The sequence below is a fragment of the Hyperoodon ampullatus genome (assembly GCF_949752795.1).
Source record: "Hyperoodon ampullatus genome assembly, chromosome: X".
Classification (NCBI taxonomy): domain Eukaryota; kingdom Metazoa; phylum Chordata; class Mammalia; order Artiodactyla; family Ziphiidae; genus Hyperoodon; species Hyperoodon ampullatus.
This window is the reverse complement of record NC_136913.1, coordinates 127,746,152-127,759,916: the sequence shown is the minus strand read 5'-3', so window position 1 is coordinate 127,759,916 and position 13,765 is coordinate 127,746,152. Positions and strand designations below refer to the sequence as shown.

General features: G+C 42.7%; 1 protein-coding gene and 1 pseudogene across 4 annotated transcripts in view; one reads left to right on the top strand and one right to left on the bottom strand.

Moving 5' to 3' along the window:
* AFF2 (ALF transcription elongation factor 2) overlaps positions 1-13,765 on the bottom strand; it is a gene marked incomplete at both ends in the record, with an annotated part of 497,311 nt that overhangs the window by 416,457 nt on the left and 67,089 nt on the right. The window lies entirely within an intron of this gene.
* Positions 12,238-13,609, top strand: LOC307069484 (elongation factor 1-alpha 1-like; annotated as a pseudogene). Its single transcript has one exon. The product of its transcript is annotated as an elongation factor 1-alpha 1-like (transcript).

Sequence of the window (13,765 nt, the reverse complement as noted above, 5' to 3'; positions counted from 1 at the left end):
GGGTTATCAATTCTCTTTGATATATACCTAGGAGTGGAATTACTGGGTCATATGGTAACTCTATGTTTAACTTTTTGAGGAACTGCCTAACTTTTCCACAGTAGCTGCACCATTTACACTCCTATCAGCAATGTATGCGGATTCCAATATCTCCGCGGATTCCAATATCTCTGCATCCTCACCAACACTTTTTAGTGTCTATCTTTTACAGTATAGCCATCCTAGAGTGTGTGAAGTGGTATCTCATTGTGACTTTGATTTGCATTTCCCTGATGGCTAAGGATGTTGTACATCTTTTCATGTGTTTATTGGTCCGTTGTGTATCTTTTTTTGGAAAAACATCTATTCAGAGGCTTTGCTCATTTTTAATTGGGTCTTTTTTCTTTTGATTATTGAGTTGTATCTGTTCTTTATATATTCTGGATACTAGTACCTTATCAGATACGTGATTGTAAATATTTTCTCCCACTCTGCAAGATCTTTTCACTTTCTTGATGATGTTGTTTGAAGCCCCCTATCAATTTTTTAATTAAAATGATCGTTAATGCCTCAGGCTGAATAATATTTTTTCATAGTTTCTAAAAGTGCTTCCTATATGTAGATGGACCTAGAGATATTACTCCTACTACCACTGACCCTCTGACCCTGTGCTGATCCTTAGTTAGACTGGACCGTAAATACTTTACCAGGTGTCCATCTGTCCTTAGGACAATGGACCTCCTCAAACTTCCCAGAAAGCTTTTTAGTAGCTTTAAAATGATCATGCTGCATTGTGAATGCCCGCTTTCGAGCAAGTAAACTCAGTGCTTTTAAAAAAAAATGGTATTATTTGGCCAGGAGGATTTGGGTTAGCAGCTTTTCCCATGGGAATGCAGTATAGCTGTAAGACTTTTAGAAATCCTCTCTTTAATCAATACTACCTTTTACTTTACACTCCAAGACAGCTTTGCCATCTGGTTTCCCATTTAAATTAAATTTGTCCGAAAGTTTAAATTTTCTTGATATCATTCAGATCTAGTTAAGCTTACCAACCTAGACTAACTGCAGTGGGGGGCAGGGTAGAGGGCAATCCAGGCTGAATTCGTGACAAATCTGAGTTCTAGCATATTTGGAATGCAATGCTGCAGTAGCTACTCAGGCATGGTAATCATGTCCATTTTTAAAGATCCACAGAAGCAAGGCCTCAGGTCAAGTGACCTAACAGTAGGGCCTAGGCAACAATGAAGTAGCCCACAGGCTTGGAGTTGCTTTTTTGATCTAAGGCTTCATCTGGACCACAAGTATCAGAGGCACAGCTGCAAATAAACTTTTGGGATGAAAGCTTATTATGGATTGAATTGTGTCTCCCCACCCCCCGGAAAAAAAAAAAGATATGTCCTACTCCTAACTTCCAGTACTTCAGAATCTGACCATATCTGGAAACAGGATCTTTACAGAGGTGATCAAGTTAAGATGAGTTCATTAGGGTGGACGCTAATCCAATATGACTAGTGTCCTTAAAAAATGGGAATTTGAACACAGAGACAGGCATGCACAGGGGGAAATCCATGTGATGACACAGGAAGAAGATAGTTATGTGAAAGACAGAGGATTGGCGTGATGCATCTACAAGCCAGGGAACATCTGAGGCTACCAGAAGCTCTTACCCTCGAGCCTTCAGAGGAAGCGTGGCCATACCAACACCTTGATTTCAAACTTCTAGCCTCCAGAACCAGGAGACAAAACATTTCTGTTGTTCTAAGCCACAAATACAGCTTGTGGTGTTTTGTCACGGCAGCCTTAGGAAACTAATACACAACTCTAGGCACCGTGCAAAAGGAGAACTTTTGGTATCTCAGGTGGGGGGGATGTCATGTCCTACAGTGGCCATCCAAGTCCCCTCGGCATCAGCAGAGTCAGTAGTAACATCTTTGAAATGAAAAGGAACAAATATATAGTATACATCCCACATTTCTTCTCTGAAGATGTGCATTTCTGCTTTACTAAATGTTATAAGACTTCAGGTCTCATTCTGGCTGCGTGTATGTGTGTAATAAAGGAAGAGTAATGGTTGTCTGGGTCAAATTGATGAGCTTGCGAACTAAATAGGTCAAGAAATCAGCGAAGAAATCATAACCGCCTCCTCACCCTAACTCATTCTTCATAAATAATGAGGATGTCTTATTGGGTGATATGAAATTTCATCATGAGCTTATTGAAGGACTATAACCATGTAGATATTGTGATGCTGTGTAACTAGTGGGGTTCAAAATAGGCTAAATTATGGTGATAATGAGTGTCTGGAGATTATAAATCGCCACAAATGTATGCGAGGCACTTCAGGTTGGTAGAAATTGTAAACAGTCTGCATCCTGATCCAGTCAAATTTAAGTCAAATACAATCAATCAAGTCGGTATTGGTATAAACTAATGAGGCCAGTTAAATAGAGGCAAGGATTCTTTCCACTTTACCTACAGTTATCCCTTTTTCATACATTGCCTGTGGGCTGATATTACACACAATAGTGTGGGAGAAAAAAATCACTGAAACAAATTTATTGAGACTTGTTTGGTAAGCATTACATTTTTAACTTTATTTCATGATATTGTCATTTATTCATTAGACAAACATTTATTGAGCCCTTATTATGTGTGCTAGGCAACCAAGACCCATGCATGAATAAGAAGAGCTTCTGAATACTGGTGTCAGCCCCACAGGTCAAACACACACACACAGGTCTCCAGAAAAGCTTTGGGTCTGTCATAGCAAATCTAAGGATTTTAAATCTTAAATTCATAAAAGGACTTGAGAGATTTTGCACCCTCACTTTACTCCCAGGGGAAAAGAAGCTGAAAGAAAATGTGTCTAGAAAATACAGGGTATTTCTCATTCCATGTATATCTCCCATTTAGGAAAGTTCGTTTACTTTTCTGCCAAAGTATATTTTAGCAAAACCTGAGTTCTCATTTAACAGCAGAAAGATGATGGCTGAAAGCTTGGTAAGAAAGAAATGCTCAGTACTAATCTGGTTACTTTTGGGGAAGGGGGAAAGGAACATGACACATATTGTGTACCTCCTCTGTGCAGAGTTTTCTAGAATTCTCTTAAACCTTACAGAACCCTACAAGGGAGACACCCTCCCCCTCCCCCTCCTCCTCCTCTTACTCCTCCCCCTCATCATCATCACCATCACCATCATTTGTATTATTACCATTTCATAGGTGAGGAAACTGAAGTTCAGAGAGGGGAAGTGGCTTACCTGAGGTCACACAGCCAGTAAGAGGCCACTTCATACCCTTCCACATTGCAAAATGCTGCTTCCAAAGTACAGCTTCAAGGAAGTTATCCAGCTTTCAACACCTGCTCACTAAATGTAGTCTTGTACATCTGTCCCAGTATTTTATTAGTGACCATCTATTATGTTTATGACCTATAGACTCCTAAATACGTTCCTTTTATTTCATAATCCACTCCCCCCTATGTCTTGTGTTTTCCAGTGATATATTTTAGATCTGAGGAAGTTTATATTTCAAAATGATTCATTCTGTTCTGCCAACTGCAAGGCAAGACTGCAATAAATGTTCTCTTGTTGATCAAGAGTGTGTATTTGTGAGCAGAAAGAAATACTATCTGAATTCACATCATGTTTTGGACCACCACCAACTAATACATTGACATGCCAATATACTGGATTGTTTACATACAAAGTAAATGTCAAACAAAGGGAAAACCCTTTTGTCAGTTACTAGATATTCCTCTTAGCTTCTGGGACATGTCAGATTGAAGCAAAATGCGCCTGCTTCAACCTGTCATTACATTTGACCTAAACTTCATTTAAAAGACTGGAGAAATCATTTTAAAGCTGTAGTATTGATTAGGCTTTAGAAAAGTATTTGCCTTAGAATTTGATTTAAGTCTTGCTCAACATTCACTTGTCAAGAAGGTAACAGCTTTACAAATGAAACCAAAAAGGAGGCATTTCATTCTAATTTCATTTGAAAAAAAAAAAAAGATTTTATAGAAGTAGACAAATTGGAAGGGCAACAAATTATCCTACCACCCACAGCTCAAATGCCTGCTTTGGCCAGTTTATCAGTAATCTGGTCAGGACACGACCAGGACATTTACTGCTCGATGGCAAGGAGCACACTGAAAACCGTGTTGACAGCTGATATTAGAGCTTTCCTTATGTTTACCTTTTTCTTCCTCTTTCAACAAGAGATTCCTGTTCAGAGCCTTTCTGGCTCTACGGTGCTGAGCGACTGTGGACCGCAGCCCTACTCAGCCCATGGGGAAGCCGGGATTTCCAGCAAGATGTCCCCCACTGCCAGTGAGATCAAAGGGACATAGACAGAGGCTCCCCCGCTGATAGTGGGTCTTTAACTAGCCCTCCAGTGTGTGCCGGGGACTGCTGAGCTGGCCTTACTACCATGTACACATGAAAGAACACCTCACTCCTCATCGTTACTGGTTTCTATAGAAACAAGAAAGAATCTGTTCTTTTGCTAAAATTTTCCCCTAAAGCTTTTTCTAGCACTGTATAAAACATTTATTTTTTGCTATCACAGTCCTCCATTTATAGCATCATTTAACCGATCAAAGAACAATGGGCTGAGTGAAGATGAGCGTGTGTGCTCCGTGTTCAGAAACCAAATCTTAACGCACAATAAGCAGCCGTGGTCAGTTCTTCTCTCCTGGGTCACATTAGGACTCAAGTATTTTAGAGTAACTACCTGAAACAATGGTGAATCGGAGAGTGAAAAGGGGTCAACAAGGTATTTACTCCACCATGCGCTGACTTTTCCACTTCAGAATACTTCAGCAGTTATAGTATTTAAATGAACTCTGTCTCATCTGTGTCACCATAAATTATCCTTGAAAACTCCAGGGCTCCTGACCACAGGAACGTGAGTCACGGCCTTGACGCCTGTGTGGCTTTGCTTCGAGATAACAGCTGGGTTTCCCTGCTTCATTATCATGTGCCCTTCTCCAGGGACCACATTTGCTCAGGAGTTGCTAAGGCTAGTAAATATTGTATCTGTCCTCTTGTAATCACCAAGCAAACAGACTTGCCCTCCGTCACATAAAACCCCCAGAGCTGTTAGGTCATGAAAGAGGTATTGAACTAGGGCTGTGCTTAAAAACTAAGAATGGGAATCTCTGTGTCATAAATCAAGACTAAATCCGCTACATGGTTGCATGTGCCTAGTCTTCTGTCAGATTCCATTCATTTATTCCTGCCTCAATAAATATTGAGCGTCAACTATTTGCCAGTCATGGGGTTTCAAGCACTGCAGGTAAGGTGCAGCACTGAGCAACAGACACCGTCCCTGTCCACCCAGAGTTCATAGTCTAGCATGGCAGATAGGCATTAAACAAATAATCACACAATGAACTATATGATTGTAAGGAGTCCTATGAAGCAGAAGTACCAAGTGCCTAAGAAGGATTCTAATGTGGTCTAAGGGGTCACAGAGACACCTGGGTGTTTTGCTAGCACCTTGCTTATAAAACAACTACAAAGTAGGGCTCCATTTCAGGTGAAATTTACTCAAAATTTGTGCGTGTTTTGCAAAATCGTGGAACTGTCAGCGATCTTGAGAGGTGAATGGCTTCAGGTGAAATTAACTTGAAACCTATGCATGTTTTGCAAAATCACAGGACTGTCAGAAATCTTAAGAGGTAAATGGCTCAGCTCTTCAGAACAAATAGATGGTTTTCTCAATCTGGAGATTCTTAAGAATGAAGCCTCACAGACATCCTTGGTGGCTCATCTGGTGTTTGAACATATTATAACTCTGGGAGTTCCTTCTTAGCTACCAAGATATCCAAAGGACCACACCATGAAGTAATTCACCCATAAGGTGGTCTTCAGCTGGGGAGGTGGGGAGGGGGGCATGCAACTGCACTGAAATGCTGTATTTCATGCTCTGAATCCAATACAGGCTGAGCACCAGAGTCTGAGGACTAACTCTCTACTCCTAAAGCACATGTACAATAAAATAAATCCTTGGTATTCATGATGATCCAGTATTGCCATTCACACAACCATTACCATTTTCACACTCTTCATTCTTTTTTCTTTTATTCTGAACTTCTGGGACAATGTTGGTCTCTGGTTAAAAAAGAGACACTTACACATGTATATTGATAAAGAACATGAGCTTTAAAGTCACACACATTGGGTCTGAACCCTAACTGTACCATCTATTAGTGTATAAACTTGGGCAAATCATGTAACATTTTTAAGTCTTGGTTTTTCCTCTGTGGAATGGGGATGGTAGTAATTCACGAGGTTGTTGCAACACACCTGAAAATGTACTTTTAACTGACAGGTACTTTTATACATATTTTATAAATATGTATGTGTGTATACCTTCCTACATTATTGCTACTGTGAAAAGAAATAAAGGAAACCTCATTTAAAATGGAGTCAGAAAGCTCTGAAGGGGGAGCTCTCATGCACTACCACTCTGCCACTGGCATACCTCAGTAGGAGAAAGTGTACCCTGCATTCCCCAAGAGGAAGAAGCTTACTTTACACACCCCTGCAGGGGAAAGAAAGATTTTCTCTTTGCCTAGCAACAGCCCAGCCAATGAGAAACCACCACACTCAGCCAGTGAGAATCCACCACCACCCTGAACTCCAGCTCTACTCCAAAGAACTTTCATTTAAAACAGTCCTTCCCAACTTCCTCCTTTCCTCTATAAAAGAACGGTCCTCTTTGTTCTCCAGGCTTGCCTATGGCTTGACACAGTTTGCTTGTCCTGATTGCAATTCCTCTGCTATTCTCAAGTAAACTAATTTTGCTGGTAAGATAACTAGCTATTTTATTTTTTTAAATAGGATTTCTTTTTTTAAATAAATTTATTTATTTATTTATTTGGCTGCGTTGGGTCTTCATTGCTGCATGCGGGCTTTCTCTAGTTGCGGCGAGCGGGGGCTACTCTTTGTTGCGGTGCGTGAGCTTCTCATGGCAGTGGCTTGTCTTGTTGCAGAGCATGGACTCTAGGCACGCGGGCTTCAGTAGTTGTGGCTCGCGGGATCTAGAGCGCAGGCTCAGTAGTTATGGTGCATGGGCTTAGTCGCTCCACGGCATGTGGGATCTTCCCGGACCAGGGCTCGAACCCATGTCCCCCGCATTGGCAGGCAGATTCTTTTTTTTTTTGCTGTACGCTGGCCTCTCACTGTTGTGGCCTCCCCCGTTGTGGAGCACAGGCTCCAGAAGCGCAAGCTCAGCGGCCATGGCTCACGGGCCCAGCTGCTCTGCGGCATGTGGGATCTTCCCGGACCGGGGCACGAACCCGTGTCCCCTGCATCGGCAGGCGGACTCTCAACCACTGCGCCACCAGGGAAGCCCGGCAGGCAGATTCTTAACCACTGTGCCACCAGGGAAGTTCTGCTATTTTACTTTTAAGGTTGACATTTCATGGTGTCATTAGTGGGATCCGAAGGTGCCAAACACCACCCCCCAACAACAAACTAATGACTCCCAGAACTGTGTGAGGTACGCACTTGAACCGCTTGCACTCTCTCCTTCCGTGAGTTATCTTTTTCTTTTGAGTTCAGTAAGCCTTCCCTTGGATCCAAACTCCCTTCCTTTGGTCAAGCTCTCTGACTTTATTTGGGAACTGTTTTTGTTTTTATGAAGGCATTGCCCCTTTCTGGTGAGTATTCTTCTGTTTTCTAAACTTCTGAGTTTTGAGCAGTTGGATCCAACTCGGCTAAATTATCTCAGGAGTGTCCCGCTTTCGGGACCTTGGCTGGTTTTATGTTTAAAAACTATGGTCCCTCCTTATGTACATTTTAACTAAATGGATCAATTTGACCAAAAACAATTTAGAACTCCAGTGGCATGTATGGGGAACTTTTGACCTCCCCAAACTTGTTTTTCTCAGAACTAAATTAGAAGACCATGGCTCTAAAATTAAACAGACTGAATGGGATGCCTATTTTAATTGGTTCCTGGAGGCTTCCAAATTCATTCAAGACTCTAAAATTGCCTGTTTACAAAATACCATTTCTAAATTAACTGAGGCAAATAAACAATTGGAAAAAACCAAAAAGCTTCTGAGGTCTCTTTTTTCCCTCTCCCATCCTCTATGTCTCCAGGTACACAGCAGCCATCTTGTGCCAAGGCCCCGCCTGGTGTCAGCTTCCTCTTTCCCTTCTGCACTGTCCCCATCTCCTCCTTTTAATCCTTTTGGTGAACTTCCCTTTTTCTCTGAACTTCTCCCCACTTTCTCCTCCCCTGAACCTATTAAAACCTGCCTCTTTAAATCAGGCCCTCTGAGGATCCAAATGCTAAACCCCTAATTTCTTATGTTCCCTGGACTAAAGCTGAACTTCAAGCTATAGTCAGATTTTCCCAAAGTAACTGAGGATCCCCACAAATTTGCTGAGGAATTTAATATGGACATTCAAACTTATCAGCCTGGTTTCTCTGACTTATATCAGCTAGTTCGCATGCTTGTCAGTGAAGGTCAAGCCAAACACTGGATAAAAACTGCTAATTTGGAAAATCCAGAAGAGTCCCTAGAAGTACAACCAGGAGACCAACCCTATGCTTTATTGTATGATCAAACTCAGGGAATCGCCAGGCAACTCCGGTTGGCAACTTCTAGGGCTTTCCCAAAACCTATTGATTAGAATAAGATTCAGACTTGCACTCAGAAACCCAAATGAACCTCTGCACAATTATTACAGTCAACTCCAAACTATTTTTAAGGACAATTCTGGTCTCTGGATGTTGAATCCACTCAGGTAGCCTTTAACTCTATGTTCATTAATGGGCTGAACCCGGATCTTTCTCTTCTAGTTAAAAGAGGATGGAATGGGGAACTACATCCATCCAAATTTAGTTAATTTAGCAAACCAGCTCACCTGCACCCTGTATGATTCAACTAAAAGGAAGACCACTAAAATCCTCAATTTTAAACTCCAACAAATGGAGGTCTCTAAAGAAACAAAAACAAACCCTCCCGGTCTCTGCCATTATTGGAAAAAGCCAGGACATTGGAAAGAAGACTGTTACAAGCTTAACGCTCCAGACACCTTCAGCCCTCTAACCAGCCTTTCCAATGCCCTCCTAACCCCCAATGATGGGGCTCTGAGGAACTACAGGGGCTCTTCCAAAGCCTCCCTCTTAATCGGCTTGAAAAAACCACTCTCCAGATTGGGAATGAATCTCTCTATGACCTTATTGACACCAGAGCTACACTCTCAGTGCTCAACCCCACTGTTATTAAACAGCCCCTACCTCAGAGTACTAAGAGGGTTCAAATGGTGGGGATCCCAAATAAAGTTCATCAGGTTCCTGTTTCTAAACCTATCCCCTTTGATTTAGGCTCTCTAAGAGATACCCACCCTTTGCTCCTTAGTTCCTCCATCCCTATTCATTTACTGGGTTGAGATTTCTTAGAAAAATATCATGCTGGAATTTCTTTCTCCCAAAAAGGGAGAATAATTCTAGAATTTGAGAGCAGCAACCAAAATAGCCACCTACTGAGAGAATCAAATGACCCTTCAACATCTTTTATTTGCTCCATCTCTGATGGCACTGGAGCTAATTCTAAGGAAACTAATCATTTGTCCCTATAAGATCAGCTGCCACCCTCCTTATGGGCAAAATCCTCAACTGATATTGGCAGAATCCTCCTATTAAGATGCAAATAGATCCCTCAAAGCCTCTCCCTGGAATTAACCAACACCCCATAAATAAAGAAGCCCTCCAGGGCACTAAGCCAATAATAGATGATTATAAGACTCAGGGCCTCATTATCTGGTGCACTAGTCCCTGCAACATCCCTATTTTACCTGAAAAGAAACCCAATGACCAAGGATGGAGATTTGTCCAAGACCACCAAGCCATAAACTATACTGTCATCCCTTGTCACCCTATTGTTCCCAATTCCCATACTTTTTTAGCTTCATGCCCACCAGAAGCAAATTTCTCACCGTGAGTGATTTACGTAGCACCTTCTTTAGCATCACTACAGATAATGCTAATCAATACCTATTTGCCTTTATTTGGGAAGGACAACAATATACCTGGACAGTAATGACCCAAGATTTTACCAAAAGTCCTTCTTACATCTCACAAATCTTACAAGCTGATTTAGATGATATGAAATGTCCTGGAGGCTCTACTTTATGACAATGGGTAGATAGCTTGCTCCTCTGCTCCCCTTCCCGGGTCTTTTTTCAGGAAGACAGCACCCACCTATTGAAGCTTTTAGCCTCAAAGGGACATACAGTTTCTACGGAGAAACGGCTGTTTGTTCAAACCCAAGCTCATTATTTTGGGCACCTGATCATGGAAAAAGGGCTGGGCGCCTAGACCCAGATAAGCTTCATAGCATCCTGAACTTCCCAAAGCCCAAAACCAAAGTCAATTATGAGGTTTTCTTGGGTTGGCTAGTGATTGTTAGAGCTGGATTCTGAACTTTTCTCTCATGGCCCAGCCTCTGTATGCCTTACTAAAGAACAGCAAACCTGACCCTTAGTACTTGGGAAGATCTGGATGACCCAGCTTTTAATACTTTAAAGGAAAGCTTGATAAATCCTCATGCCCTTGGACATCCTAATTATCAACTTCCCCTTTTCCTCTTTACATTGGAGAAGGAGACAAGTACTCTCGGAGTAGTCACCCAAAAACATGGGGATCACCATCGCCCCATAAGGTACTACAGTCAGCAGGTAGACACTATGGTATGAGGATACCCCTCCTTACCTCAGAGCCATTTCTGCCACTTTCCTTTTACTTAAGGCCACCAAAGAGATAGTCATGGGATCCCCTCTCACCAATTTTGTACCCCATGCAGTAGAGCCCTCCTGAATTCTCATCACACTCAACACACTTCAGCCAGTCATCTCACTTCCTATGAAATCCTCATGGCAATCACTCCTCATATAACTCTTTCTCACTGTGATAACCTTAACCCTGCCACCTTCTTCCCTTCTCTAGGGACAACACTCCTCATGACTGACTCTGACAGATCACCTTTTGCCTCCTCACGATGATTTACAGGAAACTCCTGTCACCAGTGCTGAGTTTTCATGGCTTACCAATGGTTCTTAAAGAAAGAAAATGGTAAATGTTGTGCTGGATATGCAGTTGCAACTCCTTTTAAAGTCATCAAGGTGGCACCTTTGCCTTTGGCCACCTCGGCCCAACAGGCTGAATTATATGATCTTACTTGGACCTGCATTTCAGCAAAGGGCAAAACTGCAGACAATAGATATGCCTCTGGAGTAGCTCATGACTTAATGCTATGGAAACAGCAAGGTCTCTTTATTTCTAATGGGACTAAAATTTAAAATGGCTCTTATGTCCAGGATTTATTAGATGCCACACTCTTGCCAGCAACTTTAGCTATTATTAAGGTCCCTGGGCATTCCAAACTTGACTCCCTGGAAGCTAAAGGAAACCACATTGCTGACATTTCTGCCAAGAATATTGCCCTCAAAGGAACGAAAAATCAAACCTCTGTCATGTCCAAAGGGATGTTGCCCCAAATAATAACCTAGAGAAATTGGTTAGAGAAGCCCAAGAATTGGCTCCAGAAAAGGAAACACAAGATTGGAAATCCAGTAATTTGATAAAAGGGAGAACTCTGGTTTGGGCCAAATAACAATCCAGCCTAGCCAGGGACTCGAAAATTCCCATTACTGACTACTGTATATGCATTAAACCATTGGTCTGCAGATAAAATGATAATGCTTATGAATCAATACTGGTGAGGAGATATCAATAAGGCCACAAAAAGCGCCTACTCTGCTTGCCCCACCTGCCCAAAATATAATTCAGGAAAACCTGTTTGCAGTGCTCCGGAACACTTTAAATTGCCCAATGGACCACTGTAGGTTTGGGAGATGGATTTTATTCAATTTCCCCCTTCTCATGGATATAAATATGTTTTAGTCATGGTTTGTATGTTTTCCCACTGGGTCTAAGCCTTTCTCAAGCTACTGCCTCTTCTGTGGCTAAAATTATTTTAGGAAAGATTATCCTTACCCTCAGGAACCCCTCTTGAGCTCCATAGCAACCAGGGAACCCAATTTACTGGTCAAATATTACAGCAAGTCTGTGTTGTTTGGCCAGTCCTAATGCATTTTCACTGTGCTTCCCACCCTCAATCCTCAGGGCTGGTCCAATGCACTAACAGCAACATTAAGACTCAATTTGTACTTTTTCGCAACGGGTTTGCCACCAGGACACAGGTGTCATGAAAACCACTGCTAAACCTAAGCAAAAATGGGAAAGGAGAAGACCCACATCAACATCGTTGTCATTGGACATGTAGATTCGGGGAAGTCTACCACTACTGGCCATCTGATCTACAAATGTGGTGGGATCAACAAGAGAACCACTGGAAAGTTCGAGAAGGAGGCTGCCGAGATGGGAAAGGGCTCCTTCAAGTATGCCTGGGTCCTGGACAAACTGAAAGCTGAACGTGAGCATGGTATCACCATTGATATCTCCCTCTGGAAATTCAAGACCAGCAAGTACTATGTGACCATCATTAATGCCCCAGGACACAGAGACTTCATCAAAAACATGATTACAGGCACATACCAGGCTGATTGTGCTGTCCTGATTGTTGCTGCTGGTGCTGGTGAATTTGAAGCAGGTATGTCCAAGAATGGGCAGACCCGTGAGCATGCCCCTGTGGCCTACACTCTGGGTGTGAAGCAACTAATTGTTGGAGTTAACAAAATGAATTCCACTGAGCCACCCTACAGCCGGAAGAGACACAAGGAAACTGTTAAGGAAGTCAGCACCTACATTAAGAAAACTGGCTACAACCCGACACAGCAGCATTTGTGCCAATTTCTGGCTGGAATGGTGAAAACACGCTGGAGCCAAGTGCTAACATGCTGTGGTTCAAGGGATGGAAAGTCACCCGTAAAGATGGCAATGCCAGTGGAACCACACTGCTTGAAGCTCTGGATTGCATCCTGCCACCAACTCGCCCAACTGACAAGCCCTTGCGTTTGCCCCTCCAGGACGTCTACAAAATTGGTGGTATTGGCACTGTCCGTGTGGGTCGAGTGGAGACTGGTGTTCTCAAACCTGGCATGGTGGTCACCTTTGCTCCAGTCAACGTGACAACTGAAGTGAAGTCTGCTGAAATACACCATGAAGCTTTGAGTGAAGCCCTTCCTGGGGACAATGTGGGCTTCAATGTCAAGAACGTGTCTGTCAAAGATGTTTGTCGTGGCAATGTGGCTGATGACAGCAAAAATGACCCACCGATGGAAGAAGCTGGCTTCACAGCTCAGGTGATTATCTTGAACCATCCAGGCCAAAGCTGTGCTGGATTGTCACAGCTCACATTGCTTGCAAGTTTGTTGAGCTGAAGGAGAAGATTGATTGTCGTTCTGGGAAAAAGCTGGAAGATGGCCCCAAATTCCTGAAATCTGGTGATGCTGCCATCATTGATACGGTTCCTGGCAAACCCATGTGTGTTGAGAGCTCCTCTGACTATCATCCTCCTCTGGGCCGTTTTGCTGCTTGTGACATGAGACAGACGGTTGCTGTGGGTGTCATCAAAGCAGTGGACAAGAAGGCAGCTGGAGCTGGCAAGGTCACCAAGTCTACCCAGAAAGCTCAGAAGGCTAAATGAATATTATCCCCAATACTTGCCACCCCAGTCTTAATCAGTGGTGGAAGAATGGTCTCAGAACTGTTTGTCTGTTGGCCATTTAAGTTTAATAGCAAAAGACTGGTTAATCATAACAATGCATCGTAAAACCTTCAGAAGGAAAGGAGAATGTTTCGT